Source organism: Rattus norvegicus, chromosome 10 (genome assembly GCF_021556685.1).
Source record: "Rattus norvegicus strain SHRSP/BbbUtx chromosome 10, alternate assembly SHRSP_T2T, whole genome shotgun sequence".
Lineage (NCBI taxonomy): Eukaryota > Metazoa > Chordata > Mammalia > Rodentia > Muridae > Rattus > Rattus norvegicus.
In genome coordinates this window covers 81,426,503-81,444,388 of record NC_141543.1, presented here as the reverse complement: position 1 = coordinate 81,444,388, position 17,886 = coordinate 81,426,503, and the positions used below count along the sequence as shown (strand labels likewise).

Below are 17,886 nucleotides of genomic sequence, written 5' to 3'. Positions count from 1 at the left end.
TGCCCTCTGGCTTGAGGTGCTGCTGGGAAGCAGCAGAGCCTTTAGGAGATGTGGGATGTAAGGGATGTAGTTAGGTCATTTGCAAAGAGCTCTCAACGGCACTATCAGGCTGCGGCCCCTTGGAGGGACCCCAGCCCTCACAGGCGCTGCAGCTCTTCTTTCTGTCTTCTTTCTTGTCAGCTGCGTGCTGTTTGCCTTGAGATCAGTTTAGCTCCACTACACATCCCCTGCCTCACAGCCCCACCCCCGATATGGGACAAAAACGTTTGAAACAGTAAGTCCCCAAATAGTTTTTTTTTCTTCACCTTCTATGTTAATTCTCTCTGTCACTTTGTCACAGTAACAGAGATCCGATGACCACGTGAAGCTTATGGTATCGTTCAATGAAGCAAAAAGGATGCTTCCGCTATTTTGAACGAATATCAAGGAATCGATAGGACACAACAAAGTGACCTGTGGGACTTTCTGGATCGTATAGGTCACTGCAGTGAGAGAAGCTTCTTCCACAGGCAACAGGAAAGAAGTCACGAGGGGTTGGGGATTTAGCTCAGTGGTAGAGCGCTTGCCTAGCTAAGCGCCAGGCCCTGGGTTCGGTCCTCAGCTCCAGAAAAAGGAAAGAAAAGAAACCAGAGGAAAAGAAGTCATTTTGTCCGTCGCTGGTTGGAAGGGTGGGCAATAAGAAAGTAGACAATGCAAATGATTCCATTGCATTGTCTACTTTTCACGTCAAGAGTGGCAGAGAAATAGGAAGAAGGTCAAAGTGCTGGAGCAGAGACGGCCAGTCAGAGGAAAGCAAGGAGCATCCTCACATCCGACCAATCACAGCCGTGGTAAATGCTTGACCAGTGGACCGCTGCTGAGAGAGCATCTGCAGTGGCTAAGGTACCCTGGTGGGAACAGTAATTAAAGGGAAAAATTAAATTCATGTTTATGTAATTAAAATGCAAGCAGCCAGTCTGTGGCATGGCTACGGCTGAGATGGGAAGCGCCTGGAGATCAAAGGGAGGACAGGGATTGGGGTCTTGTCTGAACTATCTTTAGTCTTAAAAAACAAAAAACAAAGCAACAGAAAGGTCTGGAACTTTAGATTTCTCCAGTACAAACTAACTAGAAGAGTATGGGAGGTCAGCGATGTAGTACAGTGAAAATGTGATATTTACTTTTAGTGACACCTCAGAGGTTAGTATTAGTATCATGTCAACCTTTAAAATAACTTTATTCTTCACGTTTATGGAAATGAGAGAGTTCATTTATTAAGAAAGAGATACAGAGGCACAAAGAAATTAACAGAATGAATGTAAATCTACAAGGAAGGATTTTTCATTTTTACTTTATTTTATCTAACTAATGAAAAGAATTGTTTTTATTAATCATTCCATTCATCTACATATCAAATGATATCCCGCTTCCTGGTTACCCCCTCCACCAACCCCCCATCCCATGATATCCCACTTTCTGGTTACACCTCCACTTAACCCCCTTCCTACAGCTGCCTTTCCCCCTCCCTTTTTCCTGTATGAGGGTGGCCCCCGCACACTCTCCTGTCCCACTGCTCCAGCATCCCCCTTCCCTGGGGCCTCAAACCTCCCCAAAACCAAGGGCCTCCCCTCCTGTTGCTGTCAAGCAAGTCTATCCTCTGCTACATATGTATTTGGAGCCATGAATCCCTGCAGGTCCACTCCTTGGTTGGAGGTCTAGACTTGGGGAGAAGTGGGTGGTCAGGCCAGCCTGTGTTGTCCTTCCAATGTGGTTGCAATGCCCCTCTGTTCCTCCTGTCCTTCTGCCAGCTCCCTGACCAGGTTCCCTGAGTTCAGTATGATGGTTGGCTCCAAGCGTCTGCATCTGCATAGGTCAGTTGCCTGGCCTGACCTCCCAAGGAACCACAACACTACGTTCCTGTCAGCCAGCGCCTCGTGACCACTGCAACAGTTGGGTTTGGTGTCTGCAGACGTGACGGATCCTCAGGTGGGGTCATCCCTGGTTGGCTCTTCCTTCCCTCTCTGCCCGATCTTCCTTTGGCCAGGTACATTTCTGGCTTTAAAAACAAAACAAACAAAAAACAAAACTTTGAGATGGCTGGGTATCCCCATACCTCAACCAGGGGCTGTGCCTATCTACTGGTGGTGTTCTCCACAGGTTCTGTCTCCCCCTTCTCTGCGTATTATGACTAAAGTCAATCTCAGTGGGCCCAAGGAGCTTCACATTTCTCTGGTGTCTGGGTCCCTCCAGTGGCTATCCCTAGTTCCTCATCCCCCCTGCTACCTATTTTTGTTCAATTTCCTGACCCTCTGTACCTCTCTCATTTCTCCTCCAGCTTCTGATACTGCCATCCTAATTTCCTCCCTCTCCTTTCTCCCTCCCTTATCTCTCTCTCCTTCCACCTCCCACAAATTTCCTGTTCCCCTCTCAATGCAGGACTGAAACATCCACCCCCCAGTCTTCCTTCCTTTTATGTTCCATATGATCTGCAGGTTGTATCATGGACATGGTGAGATTTGAGCTAATTTCCACTTATGAGAGAGCACATACCATGTGTGTTCTTTTGTGACTGGGTTACCTCACTCAGGAAGATATTTTCCAGTTCCATGTATTTGTCTATGAATTTCATGAAGTCATTGCTTTTGATAGCTGAGTAGTACTCCATTGTGTAGACGTACCACATTTTCTGTATCCATTCCTCTGTTGAAGGACATCTGGGTTGTTTCCAGCTTCAGGCTATTATAAATAAAGGCACCATGAATGTAGTGGAGCACGTGTCCTTGTTATATGTTGGAACATTGTTTGGGTATATGCCCAGGAGTGTTATAGCTGGGTTCTCAGGTAGTACTATGTCCAATTTTCTGAGGAACTGCCAAACTGATTTCCAGAGTGGCTGTACCAGCTTACAATCCCACCAACAATGGAGGAGGGTGCCTCTTTCTCTACATCCTTACCAGCATCTGCTGCTGCTGAGTTTTTGATCTTAGCCATTCAGATTGGTGTGAGATAGTATCTCAGGGTTGTTTTGATTTGCATTTCCCTGATGACTAAGGATGTTGAACATTTATTTAAGTGTTTCTCAGCCATTTATAATCCCTCAGTTGAGAATTCTCTATTTAGCTCTGTACTCCACTTTTCAATAAGGTTATTTGGTTCTCTGGAGTCTACCTTCTTGAGTTCTTTGTATATTTTGGATATTAGCCATCTATCAGTGTAGAATTGGTAAAGATCTTTTCCCAATCTGTGAGTTGTCACTTTGTCCTTTTGATAGTGTCCTTTGCTTTACAGAAACTTCTCAATTTTATGAGGTCCATTCCCCTGTGCCCAAGTATTCAAGGCTCTTCCCCACTTTTTCTTCTATTAGATTCAGTGTATCTGGTTTTATGTGGAGGTCCTTGATCCACTTCGACTTGAGCTTTGTGCTAGCAAATAAGAATGGATCAATTTGCATTCTTCTACATGCTGACCTCCAGTTAAAAGAGCACCATTTATTGAAAATGAAAATGCTGTCTTTTTTCCACTGGATGGTTTTTAGATCTTTTGTCAAAGATCAAGTGACCATAGGTATGTGGGTTCATTTCTGGGTTTTCAATTCTATTCCATTGATCTGCCTGCCTGTCTCTACCAATACCATACAGTTTTTGTCACGATTGCTCTGTGATACAGCTTGAGGTAGGGATAGTGATCCCCAGAAGTTCTTTTATTGTTGTTTTTATTGTTTTATTGTTTATTGTGTAGTTTAGCAATCCTGAGGTTTTTTTTTTTTGTTATTCCAAATGAATTTGCAAATTGCTCCTTGTAACTCTATGAAGAACTGAGTTGGAATGTTGATGGGGATTGCATTGAATCTGTAGATTGGTTTTGGCAAAATGGCCATTTTTTACAAGATCCATCCTGCCAGCTCGTGAGCACGGGAGATCTTCCGTCTTCTGAGGTCTTCAATTTCTTTCTTCAGAGACTTGAAGTGCTTGTCACACAGAATCTCTCACCAAGATATTTCAATGTTATTTGTGACTATTGTGATGGGTGTTGTTTTCCTAATTTCTTTCGCAGCCCTTTTATCCTTTGAGCAGAGGAAAGCTACTGATTTGTTTGAGTTAATTTTTTTATCTGGCCACTTGGCTGAAGTTGTTTCTCAGCTGTAGGAGCTCTCTGGTAGAATTTTGGGGGTTGCTTATGTATACTATCATATCGTCTGCAAATAGTGATAACGTGAATTCCTCCCTTCCAATTTGTATCCCTTTAATCTCTTTTTCTTGTCTAACTGCCCTGGCTAGAACTTCAAGTACTGTATTGAATAGGCAGGGACAGAGTGGGCAGCCTTATCTTGTCCCTGATTTTAATGGGATTGCTTTGAGTTTCTCTCCACTTGGTTTGATGTTGGCTATTGGTTTGCTGTATATTCGCTTTTATTACATTTTGGTATGCACCTTAAACTCCTGATTTCTCTCATACTTTTTACATGAAGAGATGTTTTATTTTGTCAAAGGCTTTTTCTGTATCTAATGAGATGATCATATGTTTTTCTTTCCCTTTGAGTTTGTTTATATAGTGGATTACATTAATGAATTTCCGTAAAGGGATCCCTGCATCCCTGGGATGAAGCCTACTTGATCATGATTGATGATCATTTTGATGAGTTCTTGAATTCGGTTTGCAAGAATTTTATTTAGTATTTTTTCATTAATATAAGAGAAATTGGTCTGTAGTTCTCTTTCTTTGTTGGATCCTTTTGTGGTTTAGGTATCAGTGTAGCTGTGGTTTCATAGAAAGAATTGTGTAGTATTCCTTCTGTTTTTATTTTATGGAATAGTTTGAGGAATATTGGTATTAGGTCTTCTTTGAAGGTCTGATAGAATTCTCCACTAAATCCATCTGGTCCTGGGCTTTTGTTGGTTGGGAGACTTTTAATGACTGCTTCTATTTCCTTGGGGGTTATGGGGCTGTTTAGATGGTTTATATGATTCTAATTTAACTTTGGTACCTGGTATCTGTCTAGAAAAATCACCCATTTCATCCAGGTTTTCCAGTTCTGTTGAGTATAAACTTTTGAAGTAGGATCTGATTTTCTTGGTTTCTGTTGCTATATCCCCCTTTTCATTCTTTTGGGTACTGTCTCTGTGCCCTCTGGTTAGTCTGGCTAAGGGTTTTTCTATTTTGTTGATCTTCTCAAAGAGCCAGCTCTTAGTTTTGTTGATTCTTTGTATAGTGCTTTTTGTTTCTAATTGGTTGATTTCAGCCGTGAAGTTGATTATTTCCTGCTGTCTACTCCTCTTGGGTGTGTTTGCTACTTTTTGTTCTAGAGATTTCAGATGAGCTGTTAACCTGCTAGTATATGATCTCTCCAATTTCTTCATGGAGGCACTTAGAGCTATGAGTTTTCCTCTTAGTACTGCCCCTTAAGTTTTGATATGTTGTGCTTTCATTTTTTTCTAAAAAGTCTTTAATTTCTTTCTTTATTTCTTCCCTGACCAAGTTATCATTGAGTAGATAGTTGTTTAGCTTCCATGTGTATATGGGCTTTCTGTTGTTTTTGTTGCTGTTGAAGACCAGCCTTAGTCCATGATGGTCTGATAGAATACATGGGATTAATTCAATATTCTTATATTCTTATGTGTGAGGTGTTTTGAGCTTTAGTAGCATTTCTTTTACAAACGTGCCCTTGCATTTGGATCATAAATGTTCACAATTGAGAGTTCATCCTGTTGGATTTTTCCTTTGATGAGTATGCAGTGTCCTTCCCCATCTTTTTTGATAACTTTTGGATGAAAGACTATTTTGTTGGATATTAGAATGGCTACTCCAGCTTGTTTCTTGGGACCATTTGCTTGGAAAAATTGTCTCATCCTTTTTGCTTTGAGGGAATGTCTGTCTTTGACTCTGAGGTGTGTTTTCTGTATGCAGCAAAATGCTGGGTGCTGTTTACGTTAGCCTATGTCTTTTAATTGGGAAATTGAGTCCATTGATGTTGAGAGATATTAGGGAACAATGATCCTTGGTTCCTATTATTTTTGTTGTTAGAGGTGGAATTATGTTTGTGTGTTTCTCTTGAGTTTTTTGTAAAAAGATTAGTGTCTTGCTTTTTCTGGGGTGTAGTTTTTCCTCCTTGTGTTAGACTTTTCTTTCTATTATCTTCTGCAGTGGATATTGTTTAAATTTTGTTTTGTCTTGGAATACATTGGTTTCTCCATCTATGTAATTGCCAGTTTTGCTGGGTATAGTAGCTTGTGCTGGCATTTTTGTTCTCTTAAGGTCTGTATGACATCTGGCCAGGATCTTCTGGCTTTCATAGTCTCTGTTGAAAAGTCTGGTGTAATTCTGATAGGTCTATTTTTTTTAGATGTTACTTCATCTTTTTCCCTTACTGCTTTCAATATTCTTCCTGTGTTCTGTGCATTTGGTGTTTTACTTATTATATGATGAGAGGAATCTCTTTTCTGGCCCCATATGTTTGGTGTTCTGTAGGCTTCTTTTATGTTTATGGGCATTTCTCTCTTTAAGTTAGGGAAGTTTTCTTCTACAATTTTGTTGAAGATATTTACTGACCCTTTAAGTTGGGCATCTTTGCTCTCTTCGATAAAATAGGTTTGATTTTCTTATTGTGTCCTGGATGTTTTGAGATGGGAACTTTTTGCTTTTTAAATTTTCCTTGACCTTTGTGTCGATGCCTTCTATGGTATCTTCTGCCATTGAGATTCTCTCTTCTATCTCTTGTATCTGTTGGTGATGCTTGTATCTGTGACTCCTGTTCTCTTTCCTAGATTTTCCATCTCCAGAGCTGTCTCCCTTTAAGTTTTCTTTAACGATTCTATTTCTATTTTTAGATCCTGGATGGTTGTGTTCCATTCTTTCACCTGTTTGATTGTGTTCTCCTGTATTCCTTTAAGGGATTTATGTGATTCCTCTTTAAGGGCCTGTACCTGTTTACTTGTGCTCTCCCATATTCCTTTAAGGGAGTTATTTATGTCCCTCTTAAAGTCCTCTCTCACTTTCATGAAATGAGGTTTAGAATCTTGTTTTAAGGGTATGTTGGGGTATCTAGGACTTACTGTGGTGGGAGAACTGGCTTCTGATGCTTATATTCTTATCCTTGCCTCTCACCAACTGGTTGTCTCTAGTGTCATCCGGCCTCCCAGTCTCTGACTGGAGCCTGTCCTTCCTGTGAGCCTCTGACCCTGTGACCCTGGGGAGTTGAGCTGCAACTGGGTTGTGAGCTGTGGGATCGGGTCCACACCAGGGCACTGCTCCTGGCTGGCACAGGTTGGAAACAGAAGACATGCGGGTCGCTGGGTGGGGTATCTGCTTCCCCAGGTCTCGGGGGTCCCGGTACACTGGGTCTTTGGGCTGGGTTTAAGGTCTCATTTGTGTGGCTGGATATGTCTGAATACCTGGTGAGTCGAGCTGTAACTGGGGTGTGGGCTGTTTGGTATCCTGGGGCGCTGCTCCTGGCCAGCCCAGGTGGGAACAGGCAAGAAGTATTTTAAATCAAAGAAGTTCCCCACGCTTAAGATGCTTGCAAAAGAAGAAACATAGTCTCTACTGTTCATTTATTAGTAAAGGAATCCTTAGGCAAAACTGCTTTAGAAAACAACTACGTGCAATATTCTGTATGATAAACATGCGAAGAATTAGTTTTTCCAACTAGTAGTAAAGGATCATGGCCAACCACATTCGCTAGGAATTTGATGAGATAATAGAGTACAAGTGTTTCCTTTCAGGGCCTAGAAAAAAATGGCTCCACCGTTAAAAGCATGTGCTGCTCTTAGAGTGGACGTGGGTTTGGTATGCACCAACACAGAAAATAAAATCCCAAATGCAGGGGCTGGAGAGATGGCTCAGCGGTTAAGAGCACTGACTGTTCTTCCAGAGGTCCTGAGTTCAAATCCCTGAAACCACGTGGTAGCTTAAGACCATCCATAATGGAATCTGGTGTGCTCTTCTGGTGTGTCTGAACTAGATATTTTTTTAATCCCAAATGTATTATCTGAATCCTAAGGAAAGCTTCCTGGGGAATGTAGATTCCTAGACCCAACCCCAGACATTCTGAGAGCAGGTAAGAAGCCATGACACTTAACAGATGCCCGGGAAAGGCTGATGTACAAACAACTGTAGACAGTACACCTTAAAACCTGACAGTTTTCCCACAACTCACTTAACCATCGCATGACTTTCACGAGACTGAAAAAAGGAGTCACTACAATAAGCGCCAGGAGGATGAGGGCTAGTTAGAAAAAGACAGCCAGGAGTTAGTGATATCGGCAGAGAAGGGGAAAGCCCTTGCCCACCGCGTTCAAAATGGCTGACCTGCTGTGGCCATTCTGTTTGAGGGGATTTCAGCTTGCTTTACAGTAGTAGTGATAACAAGTCCTTTAGAACGTGCGAAGGAGATGCTCTACTAATGAGACCGCTGGAGGTTAAAGGGAAACAAAAGACGCGTTTCACGGGAGAAAATGAAGTGCTGAATCTTTTGTAAGCACACGCTTTGCCTATAGATACGTGCCCTTATTACCGAAGGCTTCCAGGAAAAAATCATGAATTCATTTCATAGAACTTAATAGCATTTCATACTCATACTTTACTAATCCTTTCAGAAGTAACACTTTCCTTCAGGGATACAACAGATATTAAAGGACCAGCTAGATTACATTCTCTGCCCACGATTAGGAGTCACAGTAAACATGTAAATTCCTAAGAGCACACATGAAATAAGCCTGAGGAATAGCTGCTTCCGTCCGGGGCCTTTATTTATTTATTATTTATTCTCCTCTTATATAATACATCCCAACTGTGGTTTCCCCTCGCTCCTCTCCTCCTACCCCTCTCCCTCCTCCCCAGTCCCCTGATCCCCTGCTCCTCCTCTATCTCCCTTCAGAAAAGGGCAAGTCTCCCAGGTACATCAACCAAACACGGCATAATAATCACGGCAGAACAAGTTACAATAGGACGAGGCACAAACTCTCAGATCAAGGCTGGAAAGGCCAACCCTGTAGGAGGAAAAGGGTCCCAAGAACAAGCCAAGGAGTCAGAGACGCACCCCTGACTCTCAGTGTTAGAAGTCCCACAAGAAGACCAAGTTAGGGGTTGGGGATTTAGCTCAGTGGTAGAGCGCTTGCCTAGCAAGCACAAGGCCCTGGGTTCGGTCCCCAGCTCCGAAAAAAAGAACCAAAAAAAAAAAAAAAAAAGAAGAAGAAGACCAAGTTAACAACCATAACATAGATGCAGAGGACCCACTCACACCCACACGGGCTCCCTGATTGTCCATCAAGTCTGTGTGAGCCCCTTTGAGCTCTGCTTAGGTGATTCTGTGGGTCAGGTTTTTGTGGTTCCTCTGGCTTCTACAATTCCTCCACCTGTTCTCCGGGGTTCAGCCTAATATTTGGCTGTGGGTCCCTGCATCTGCTTTGTCCAAGAACTCTTAAAGGAAGGCTATAAATTATGTTAGGAAGGTAGGGGGTAATTTTTAAAGCACTATTTATTGCATTTGTTTATCTTTCAGATGGTAGGGAGACATTTCCACTGTGTCCGCTTGTTCCATGAACACACCGCCTAGTAATCATAAAGTTCTTCTTGAATGCGCGAAGCCCTTTCCTATTTGAATCCAATTCATTCCCCTGAGGATGCTTCACACCACTGAAAGACCCTGGAGGAATTAATTGTTCCATGTGGAGATTGGTATTCACCTCCACAGACAGCTCTAGGCTCCTTCCTTCTCCTTCCTCCTCAGATTCCTCCTAAAATGTCAGGGTTAAGGAGAAGCCAGTTCAACCTTCAGGGGACAACACCGAGGCACTGGATAGCATACTAAGAATACGAATTGCTTCTAAGGATAGAAGCCTTACAATATGTTAAGATGTAATTATCGTCCTCTCCCTGGGCGGGGAAGCCCTCAGAGAACAGAGGCGATAACCCGGCCTTCTTCCACGTGGGAAGAGGCTGGATCTTGTCTCATGGCTCCTTGTCTACACCTGGCCAGGGCAAAGGCAAGCCAGGGACAACGTTTCACGGGGCAGAGGCTTTTATACATTCTCCTTTGGCATGACTTTTTCTCTCAACAAGAAGTGAAATTTCAAAATTGGGGGTGGTCTTAAAAGAAAACAATAACAACAACAACAATAATAATAAAAATTTGGCCACTCTCCAGTTCTGATTCTAGGTGCTTTACCAAAATTAAAAGATGCTTTCTATACAGCAGCTTTCTCTCTAGATGTAGTTTGTCTGAGAACAAACTCTGCTTAAAAATAAACAAACACTAGGTAAACAAAACAAAACCCTTCCCTTCTGTCTCTCTCCTTCTCCCTCTCCCTCTCCTTCTTGCTCTCATTCTCTTTCTCCTGCTTCCTGCCTTTGGCTTCTATTGTATTTATCTTATTCCAAGGAAGTTTGTCCAGGTCTTTTCCTATAACCCATCCTAACCCTATCACCCTATTAATGCTGTCCACAAATCATCATTCTAAGATCAATAGAAAATATGTGGTTTTTGATTTAACATCTTCTTTCCTTCGAAAATACTACTACAAGTAACCAGAGATATTCCTATAGGATCCCTCCCATTTCCAGGTAGAATCAATTTCTGAGTCTTCAGGATGTCCTACCCACCACTTGCCTACCAATTTGCTATGAAAATTCTACATCTGTCGGCTTTTGTCCTGAATTAATAGGTCTATAATTAAAATCCAACAGAGAGCCCCCAAATTAATTAGGACAGGAGACAGGCATGTAAACAGCACGGAGCAGTTTTCCATAAAGAAAAGACAAGATTCACATCAAACAAGGCAGACCCTGGGTCTCTGACCAGCTCGGCATCAGCTGGTCCCTGAAGCAGCTTTTCTGGTCTGGAGCACCATTTTGAAGTGCCTAATAGAGAGGTACCAGACAGTGGACATCAATGCGACACACTGTCCAAACTGCTATTTACGGTGTAACCCTCAAGGGCACTTCTCCTGTTCATAGGGTGCACAGACACACATACCACACATACAGACACACACACACCATATACACACATAGGCACACACACACACACCATATACACACATAGGCACACACACACACACCATATACACACATAGGCACATAGACACACACACACACACCATACACATATACTATAGACACACACACCATACACACAGCATGAATACACATACACACACATGCACACATATGCACACACACAAACACACACACACCATATACACACATAGGCACATAGACACACACACACACACACACCAAATACATACACTATAGACACACATACCATACATACACACACAGCACGAATAAACATGCATACACACACATATACACATACACACACACACACACACACACACACACACACACACACATGCTCAAACACAAAGAGGTTGGGGGATCAAAAATCTTGTCCATACCTGGACTTTCCTCTTTAGCTTTTCTGTTCTGTGCATGGGGATGCTTTTAATAGTTTCTGGGGCCTTACAAGCATATGGCTATTGAAGTAAGGTAGCTTAAGGGTCCCATCCATTGACGGTCTAGCATGTCTGGCCATGGCTAACACATGCTCAAGCATGACGAACATACCACAGACAGATTTGCCTTTTACTTTTCTCCCCTTGCAAAACTGTTAGATTATATTCCTTAAACTTGCCACTGAAGTCTAGTCCCTTATTTGGTCACTGACTAATTCCTGAGACTGACAGCCAAGGTTCAACTATCAAACATCAAGGATCAGCAATCAAAATTCATTACTTTGACTAACATAATCAAAATACCCAGTCGGAACTTACCAATACTTCCTAGCTCCTTCTAACATAGACCTCCCCCTTCTCCCCCTTAAATTAACTCTTGCAAAGCTGTTTAGTGCTGTTTCTGCCCAATTCAGATTGAGCCACTTTGTCTCTTTGCCTTGCTCAACATAGGGTCTCTTTACACTTGGTTTGTGCTTGGAAGCTGGTGTTCAAGGGTGGTCTATGTCTAATCCAAGGTCCAGAGGGGAGTGCCCTACAGTACGCTGGTCTCTTCACACACTGAGGCCACACTGGACTGAAATATGTCTGTAGCACACTGTGAGATCTTGGGCCAATCAAAAACACTCTCGCGTTTACAAATGTTAGGTGTGAGATTAGTGTCTGCTCAGAACAAAAACCGTGGTGATAACTAATTTTGTGCCCTCTCAAAATGTAATGCTAAAAAGATCTATATTAATAATTCCAATGTATGCTTCTGTTTCTGTGAGATCATCTCCATGGCGAGGTTCGAGGCTTTATGCAATGTTGGGCAGTTAGCAAAATGGTCTTTTTCTTTCATTTCATTTTTGAGATTATAATTACAGCATTCCTCCTTCTCTTTCCTCCCTCCAAATCTTCCCGTATACCTCTCCTTTCTCTCTTTCAATGTTTTGGCCTCTTTTTTTATTAGTTATTATTACATACCTGTATGTACACACGTGTACAACCTCCTCAGTATGTGTAAAGCTACTTCTATGAACATTTTCAGAGTTCAGCATTTGCTATTGCATAACCAACTCACGTACTCTTTCCTGGGGAAGACTGTTGTTTTTAATAAGAATAAACCAGAGAAATAAAATGTCCATCAGCACAGCTGTGAGAGATGTTAACAAATCGAACAATTCATTTTTTTCTTTCCAAGATAAAAATGTGTCCTCACCTTGAATGGCATAAAATTGTACTTTCTTCCCTTTCCACATTATAGAGGAAAAGGACTTTTTTCCTCTAAAAATCCCTAAAAAGTGAGTTTAAGGTTGGCAGTCAGAAAAGAGGACTATAAAACCTTGTCGACGATGACAAGGTCTGACTCAAGCTCTTGGGACTGTTAAACAGAACCTTGCAGGATCTGTCGCAGGCTGGGGAGAATGGGCCACAAAAGCATAGTGATTAACTGTGTGACTTTCTTTGAAACTTGTTCTCTGGCCGCCCCCACAGTACTTTCACAGCACCCAGGTGAGAAATCTGAAAATATTTTCACCAAGGTCCTCGATAGAAGCAACCAGGGAAATAAACAAGACTTGTCCTGGGACAGTTTTCGCCATATGGGGTCCTCACACCTCACAGAGCATCTCTGAGGGGCCTTAGAGGGTCCACATCCACTCTTATTCTTTCCAAATGCCTCAGGGGAGAACTGCATTAACAAGGGAAAAACTACTTATGGTTATCCCGTCCACTGTAAGACTACTCAAATATAAAAAAGGAAAGACCACCAGAGAAGTTTCCCAACATAGCCAATACTGGGTAATGAATATTTGATAAATAATTCTGGTTCCCAACCTACCGGCAGGGGAGAGTGCTCCCTTGGTCCTCGGAAATAGATATTCAGTGCTGCTAGCCGTAGCAATAGAAATAAGCTGCGAGGTCAGCCATGACAAGAAGAGCAACTGAAACTCCAAAGAACCCAGGAACTAAAGCTGGGATGTAGTTTCAAAGCAATAAAATACATTGAAAGATAGATAATTACTCCAAAGATCTTTTGTGGTATCAGAACTTCAGTAACATGGACCGGACAACTCCCATCAATATGAAGCCTTTCGTCTCCACGCCTGATAACTATTTACTAATTTCTTGATGGATGTAATTTTTCTAACTTTAGGTTTTTCTCCATGTATAGCTTCAGCTTAAGTGATGACTTTTATGGGAGCAGCTGAGCCTAGCAATAATTACCGTGTCTGTTAGTCCGTTGGTTGGTTTGTCTGTCCGTCATCTGTCCATCCATCGAGAATCATGAATTGGTACAAAGATCTCCTATTAGCTTTCTTCAACAGCTGTGACAGATCAGTGGCTAACACATTCGGTGCCCTCATTCTGTGTGTCCTCCTCTAACCCAATCAAGTGGAAAAGGAGGCTTCCACAATTGGAACACTGGTGTAGGGAGGTCAGTGTGTAGGACAAATCAGGCCTGACACCTACTTTTTGTTCTTCTCCATTCAGTTTATGCATCTTAGCAATGGACAGCCTACTTTTATCCTCCCTTGTGTGTCTGTGTGACAGAAGTGAGTGGTTGCCAGTAAAGCCTAAAGCGTTTATCATCCTGCCTTTTAGGAACACCTCTCTTTCACGGCAAGGACCTTTACTGGAAAGAGAGTATGGTGGGTTATCTAGGGTGAAGCTCAGAAGTATTGTGGGTTTTTCAAAGACCGAGAGCTTCGGGAATCATCAGTTGTCTTAAGCCTTTAGGCCCATAAGCACACTAAACAAAAAAGAAGCATATAAGTATTCAAGTCAATACAGATTATTTGAGGAGGGGGGGACAAAATAAAAATTAGACATTTCGAAGTGACACTGATCCCATGATATCTCTTTGGCGTCTTGCGTCGACATGAATGAACCTGCCACCTCTGAGAACACTGGGGACTTTGGTAGAGAAATGTCAGGGCAAACTCGATAGGAGCAGTGGGAACAGTGTCCTGCTTAACTCTGGGCTGTCACTGCTACTGCTGCGTCTGGTAAAGGAATACGGTAAGGAACTCACCTTGCATGTTAACTTAAGACTCAGATATGACACACCGTGATTGCCATGGCTCCATCTTGGTCATTTGGAAGCTCACCCCGACCTTCGTATGATTCAAACAGCTTCGTGATCACTACGTGATACTTGATGGGAATGGTATATTTTCCATACGCCTGAACAAAGTAACATGGCCGTCTTGACTATGAGCTCCTCCTTGCTTGACTGCAGATGCCTGCAAGCAGCGACTACATTCTATGTTATCCATGTACGCCACTAATTCCTAATACAGCAGCAGACACATCTGGAAGCCTCGGTATCGACTTGTAGAACGAAGGCATGAAAGTCGCCATGTGTTCTTAGAGTGATTTTTTTTTTTTTTTTTTTTTGGTTCTTTTTTTCGGAGCTGGGGACTGAACCCAGGGCCTTGCGCTTCCTAGGCAAGCGCTCTACCACTGAGCTAAATCCCCACCCCCCCCTTTTTTTTAGAAAGGCTGTTAACTATGAAGCAAATTAAGCTTTAGAACCTACTGCCACTTTTTTTATTATTATTAACTTGAGTATTTCTTATTTACATTTCGAATGTTATTCCCTTTCCTGGTTTGCGGGCAAACATCCCCCTAATCCCTCCCTCTCCCCTTCCTTATGGGTGTTCCCCTCCCCATCCTCCCCCCCTTGTTGCCCTCCCCCCAACAATCTAGTTCACTGGGGGTTCAGTCTTAGCAGTACCAAGGGCTTCCCCTTCCACTGGTGATCTGACTAGGATATTCATTGCTACCTATGAGGTCCGAGTCCAGGGTCAGTCCATGTATAGTCTTTCTACTGCCACTTTTCTAACATTTCTACAGAGCAGGGAGAGCCTTTAAATTATGAAAGATAAGTTCAGAGTTTGTGGGGCGTGGACTTCCTAGATAGAGCTTTATCCCCATCTTTGTCACTGCACTGTGTGTGTGCGTGCCGCGTGTGCATTTGTATGTGCACGTGTTTGGACCCACACTCGCAGACATGGTTGGCTGTGCCTTACAAGACCTGGCTCTAATCTCTGCTCTGTCCGTTTCTCCTCGTGCTCTCACAATATTGCATCTAAATATTTATCACTTAGACTGAATTGCAACGGTCCGTCTGCTAGAGAGTTTCTCCTGCTGGCTTAGAAGTTCCCATCATGCCTCCATATGATCAAATTCACCGTGGCAGAGTCAAGGAAGACAGGCTCTGATAAGGACATAAAATATAAGGGACCGTCTCCTGACGTTTATGCTGACGAATCAGAACACCTTTCTCTCATCTCCCCTCAAACTCTCATCTTTCTGACTCCTTTGGCCACTCCAGGTGTTTTAATAGTTGCACAGCTCTAGGCAAATCTTTGCCATTGAAGGGTTCAGATCCCACTAGTAACCTTTAACCTTTCAGCCTGCCCAGCAACTAGCACTCTGGGCCTCCTCTTGTCTGGCAAATAAGGAACACCAGGTTTCACGAGAGCATGAAACCTCTCCACACCACACCTCCCCTGAAGGAGAAGAAGTGAGTTGCTAGCTTTTAGTAGTGAAGCCTTGGAAAATGCAGTTACTGGATTGCTGGAGTCCTCCTCCTCCTTCTCCTCTTCCAGAGATTTCTGCCAGAGAACTGCCTCCCAGCCAGTCTGTAGGAGACTGCGAAAAATTAAACAAGGCTGCCCTCTTGTGGTTGAAAAATGCCAGTTCTAAACTCAGACTCATTCTAATCACCACAGAGCTTCCAACTGAAAGTTTGAGCAGCGTGTCCATTTTTTCAAACCTAGACACTATAAAGTGTATTACTGTGAACTTTTAGGATTTAATGAAAAGGTAAACGTGTAACTGAGTGCCACAGCACCTTCGAGACTGAACAGGAACACAGGATTAGAAATCAGTTTGGGCTACAGGAAGCATCAAGTCTCAGGGGAAGAAAAGAAATGTTAAAAACTCAAAGAGTCACAATCTAAAAAGTCTCCCTAGATTGACTTACAAAAGCCCTTGTCAGTTTATTACTTGTTCCAGAATTTAAAGGCCCATGAGTGGTTCTCTAATATATATAGGATTTATCTGATACATGGTTTACCTACAGAAGGATTTTTTTAAAAAAGTCCTAAGATACAGTCCCTTTAATATTTTTAATACGCAAGCTCACCTTACACCCTATGGCGTGCTACGATCTCTGTTACCTGGGTGACAGAGGAGACATTCTCAGAGTTCAGAGTGGGATATCTAAAAGTCCCCTGACTTCTCGGTCTGTGGTCTATTTAAGGATGTCCTTGGGAAGAAAAATTACTCCCACTTGTGGTCCAGCCAGTTACTCAGGAACATTTCTGGGAAGACGAAGAACCCACCATTGTTAAAGCTCGTAGTGAATGTGAACAGCTTCATATACAGAGGATGGGGGAGGAGGCAGCGGCCAGATACACCCGAGAGTTAAGTTTCTGTATCAGAAGCATCTACTTGAATTTATTGTGTCCGTACATCCCTTCTCCCATGCATGGGAGTCACCTATGCCAAAGAGAACTATCCCTAATAAATCTGAAGATGTTACTTACAATAAACATGCGTTAGGGCTGGGACGATCTCTCAGCAGTTGAGAGCACTTGCTGCTCTTGCAGGGGCTGGTGTTTGGTTAGCACCCACAGTGCAGCTCATAGCATTCCCATTCCCAATGCTCTCCTTTAGCCTATACAGGGAACAAGGTGCAGTGTGGTATACATGTACATATGCAAGCAAAACATCCATTCACAAAACACAAAAATAAGTCAATTAATAAAAAACGAACTAAATGTGAAACAAGAGGTCTACATAATTTAAAGACAACCTCTCATAGCTGTATTGGAGGGTTGTTGTTATTGTGTTGTTTTGTTGTTGTGTTGTTTGTCTTCACGGTCTCTAAGACAATAGTGTGACTTTACCACAGAGGGAGGTTCACGCTACACAAGGCACAGCGCTACTGTCACTGAAAGGCAGCACTGGACAGAGCAGACTTTTTTTGCCCACAGGGAGCCAGATGATGAGGAAGCTGGCGCACACAACCAAACCAAATAAAAAGCCATGTCCCAGGGCAGAAAATGCTACAAAGACAGTAAGACCAAGAGAATAAGACACAGGAGTTGGAGGCTTTAAATTCCACGGTGGGGAAGCTAGAGGTCTAATTTGTTATCTCACAAGGGAAGAGAAGAAATGCATCCCAGGAGTCTGCCGGGACAGATGGCTGCGGATGGTAACAGAAGAGAACCAGGAGATGAGAAGAGGAGCGTCCACATGGGTTGCCTGGGTGAAGCCTTAGTTTTAAAGAACGTTGGGTAGCTGCATAGGTACACATCTGTAATTTTGACATTCAATGTGATGAGGCGGGAGCATTGCAAGTTCTAGACTGGGTTATAGAGGGATGGTGTTCTGCTCTGTTTTGTTTGTTTGTTTTTTAAAGTTCCAAAGGGGTGCATATTACATCACAGCTAAAGTGGTC

The 17,886-nt window shown here is 42.8% G+C and overlaps 1 long non-coding RNA gene across 1 annotated transcript; it reads right to left on the bottom strand.

Annotated features, from left to right (window-relative positions):
- Positions 1-1,315: 1,315 nt before the first annotated feature.
- LOC148003041 (uncharacterized) lies at positions 1,316-14,656 on the bottom strand. Its single transcript, XR_015631285.1, has 3 exons — positions 14,446-14,656; positions 2,558-2,715; positions 1,316-2,035 (listed from the first exon to the last, which is right to left on the bottom strand). It is a non-coding gene; the product is annotated as an uncharacterized LOC148003041 (long non-coding RNA).
- Positions 14,657-17,886: the final 3,230 nt, after the last annotated feature.